The 4108-nt window shown below is 28.5% G+C and overlaps 1 pseudogene; it reads right to left on the bottom strand.

Moving 5' to 3' along the window:
• Nucleotides 1–290: 290 nt before the first annotated feature.
• On the bottom strand, nucleotides 291–1187 carry LOC147075992 (uncharacterized; annotated as a pseudogene).
• Nucleotides 1188–4108: the final 2921 nt, after the last annotated feature.

Genomic DNA, 4108 nt, shown 5'->3' with positions numbered 1-4108 from the left:
GGGGACAACAAATATGGATTTAGAAAGAAACATTAATGTATGTGTATTAAAAGAAATATATTCATAGAGTACAGTTCTGAAGAGGAAATACGCCAAAAACTATTACCTAATCGCACTATAGAGTCATTCATAGCCTTTCTTGGTTTATAAGATACAATAAGATAAACTGAAAAGTAATTAAATTTTATTTTAATAATATTGAAAAAAAGTTTGAAATCTGCGACTTTATTTCAAGAAAAAACCTTTCCATATTTAAGGTGATGTAAAAAAGTTATAGTTTTAATATGTATTTATATAAAATAATCGGGAATTTTCTTTTCATCATCTGGTTTTGGGGCCTGTTCAAAGACAAGAAATTCATTGGTGCCATTTTCATCTACTTCTAGAACGGTGCCCATATTTCCGCATCGATAACAATAATTTGGAGCACTAAAAACAGTGACGCAAGTTTTATCGTGGTGCCACATATACCCACCCATCATTAATTGATGAGCTCTAGCTACAGTTTTAATAGAATTAACTTCATTAAATTTTTTAGTCACATCAGGTCCAAAAGTAAAACCTGCTCCTCGTGGGGAATTCCCCCATCCAGTCTTTTCATCAGGATCTGACCACAATAGATCACACATCATTCCATTATGGGGAACTTCTTTCTTTCTATCCATTTCTCTTACACTATCAATTTTATCAAAGCTCGGACTAAGACCACCATGACAACAAAACATTTCATTATTAACTAATGCTGCTACGGGAAAACAATCAAAGAGATCGGTGAACATTCTCCATACACTACCACCATTATACTTTCGATTACACTCATCGTAGAATCCGTACACTTGTGTTATTTGACGAGATTCATGATTGCCTCTAAGAAGATGGACATAATGGGGATGCTTAAGTTTTAGCGCTAGTAGAAGACTAATAACTTCTAGACTGTGATGACCTCGATCGACATAGTCACCTAGAAAAAGGAATTGCGTTTTTGGTGGAAGACCACTTACTTTGAAAAGTTCGAGTAGATCTTGGAACTGACCATGAATATCTCCACATACAGTTACTGGTGATTGAACGTTCAAAACATTTGGTTCGTTTAGTAATACTTCTTTGGATTTTGATATTAGTTCTGATAATTCGTTTTCTGTAAGAAGCTGGCAGTGGAAAAGTTTTTCAAGGAACTCATCTATCATTATAATGAAGGGAGAAATTAAATTTTACAGGTTTTGTTATAAAATAAGAAATGTGAGCATAGGATTTTCAACTCAGCATATATCATTAGTAGGAGGGGAGAAATTAAATTTACACGTTTTGTTTTAAATAAGAAATACAAGACAAGGATTTTTAGTAAACATAAATTATAACTAGGATGGGCAGATTTAATTTTGCAGGTTTTGTTTTAAATAAGAAATACAAGACAAGGATTTCTAAGTGAACATAAATTATAACTAGGATGGGCAGATTTAATTTTGCAGGTTTTGTTTTAAATAAGAAATACAAGACAAGGATTTCTAAGTAAACATAAATTATAACTAGGATGGGCAGATTTAATTTTGCTGGTTTGTTTTAAATAAGAAAGCTAGAATCAGTTTATAATATCAGTATTTTCTTAACCAGTGTCTCACCTTTTGTATTAGGTGAGACACTCGGTGTCTCAAATTTATTTATCTTGATTTTAAATTTCTTAATAGTCCTTTAATTCAATTTGTTCATAGGTAAACTTTAAGGGTTTGTATTATAAAATTCAAATATATATTATTGAGCGGGTTTAAAACATAATGTCTTGTTTAAAATAAATTTATTTTAATGCTAACTTATTCGATATAATCTATGTTTTTGTTCACAAGCACAACTTGCTTGATCTCTCGTGCGCACAGCATATTAATTCTTTCTGCTATTTTCTCTTTCTATAGTCTTATTAAATACCTCTATGTCTTGTTTACAAGGGTATTGGATTTCAAAATCTTTTATAACAAATATATTGAATGAACTTGTAAAAAAATTTGTTTTTCAATAAATAAAATTCTGAAAAATTTGAATTTCATTTATTTATTTGTATATATCTTTTTTTAGTAAGTTTGTTCATGGCTATTATTTACTTTTTGCTTAACTGATGCATCCTGCGCGTAAACCATCACATTTCCTGCATCCTGTTTGATCTCTGTGGATTAGTCCTTCTTTACCAAGCGGTAGTCGATATAGACATGTATCGGATTAATTGCTTTCCGTCGCTTTTTAATTATGCTACCACACTCTCTACACTTACCCTAATATTTTCTGAACGGAGTAGGCTATATTTAATGTTTAAGGCTGTTTTCGGTGTCATACTTACCAATTTTCATAATTTATTCCTACTTGTCAGTCTTGCTATGCTTCCTGTTTCGACACGCCGCCCCTTGTGAGTATTTCTCGTTTTGAGTTTATTCAAATAAATCCACAGGGTGCGTTGCGGTAGAACCCCAGGCCACCCATTAGAGTCTTTCTAAACCGACTGACTCAACGCACTCTTTCAATAACAATTTTTTTATTTAGTTATATTATTACCAAAAATACAAAAACGCTTTATTTTTAACTTCGTGATTACCTAGAATTTCTTTTAATATTTTTTATTTTTATATAACGCTGAATAGCGCAAATAATTTATAATTAATATTAGAAGTTTTTTTGTATTATCTTGCCCAGATGTCTTATATGTAAATTATTTTTGATATTTATTCTTGGTGGATTCTTCTGTATATATAATTTAGGCCTTTGAGCCTTATAACCAACTTAAAGTTGATATTTGCAAACAAACTTCTTTTGTACAATAATTTTTTTTTAATATCTGCATCATATCTAAATCATCTGCATTAAGAATTTAGTATGGTTATTGATATAAGATTCTTCTACAACTAATGATTCACAATGGTGATGAATCTCTTGAGCATTTCCAAAAATTCCCATAATATTTCTATGATGGAATATCATTAAGTACGATAAATCTAGTTTATAGATATTTTTCATTTGATTATATATATTTACTTGCAAATATACTAGATTATGTTCGATTTTTAATGCAATTAAAGCAAAATTACATTAAAAAACCTAGATTATTAAATAAAAAAATAATGTATCTTTATTCAAAGCCATCGCTTTCAACCTCAGTTCTTTCCCTCTTGGGAAAAAAAAAAGTATGCCAATTAATTTAGACTTTTTACTTCAAACATTATTAATAGTTTGCTCTTTAATCGTACTATAATATCTGATCACACTCTAATATTTTGTATAAGAAGAAAATCGTTTGCGTAAATACCATATAGACCAACAGTTTTCCGGCTTGTAATCGTTCCAATAATCAGGATCTTTTTTATCAATATAATTTTATATATAATTTTAATTTTAATGGTATAAATTTATGTTCTATGCCTCTATATGTTTATTTTAAAATAGTTTTTCATTGTTTTATTTCGATTTAAAATAATAAAGTAATGGGTGTATCAAGTTTTCAATATGTAATTTTATTTCTCATATATAAATAGAATCAAATATTCCGATAAAAAAATTGGAATATCATAGGTATCGGAGTTTTTCATCTTTTTATTTTCTTTAATGTGAAATCAATTATTTGGTAAATTTGGTGTAAGAAAAGTATTTCCTATTTTTCTATTTAAGATAATTATAATAAAATATATAAAAAAGTATTTAAATTTATATTTATTTTGTATAATTTTTGATGCGTACTATCTGTAATATATTTTCAAGCCTCGCATAGCATTGAATTGCATCTAAAAATTACGTTTTTTAAAATCTTGCTAAAAAGTCAATATTATATTATTTAATTATTTCTTACCTAACTGGCATAATATCTTTGGATGTAAGTTTGAGCTGGAAAACAAGTTGCAATTTTCATCCAAAGCTAAACCATTAATTACTGCTAAAATTTACCGTAAAATTCTCTGATATAATCTAATATTTTCGTTGATTATTTAAAATCAAAACCCATGTTTTAAGTTTGGAATTTGTAAGTCAGAAATTTATAAGTAACATCACGAAGGTATTCAAACATTAATATTATGAAAAATATTGAAAACCAATTTTTGCCTTGCTATTTAGATTTTTGAGCCCTTCTCATTAT

The sequence above is a fragment of the Rhyacophila brunnea genome, unplaced genomic scaffold (assembly GCF_057557595.1).
Source record: "Rhyacophila brunnea isolate RB1 unplaced genomic scaffold, BYU_Rbru_1.0 scaffold_139, whole genome shotgun sequence".
NCBI lineage: Eukaryota > Metazoa > Arthropoda > Insecta > Trichoptera > Rhyacophilidae > Rhyacophila > Rhyacophila brunnea.
This window is presented reverse-complemented; position numbering and strand designations above follow the sequence as displayed.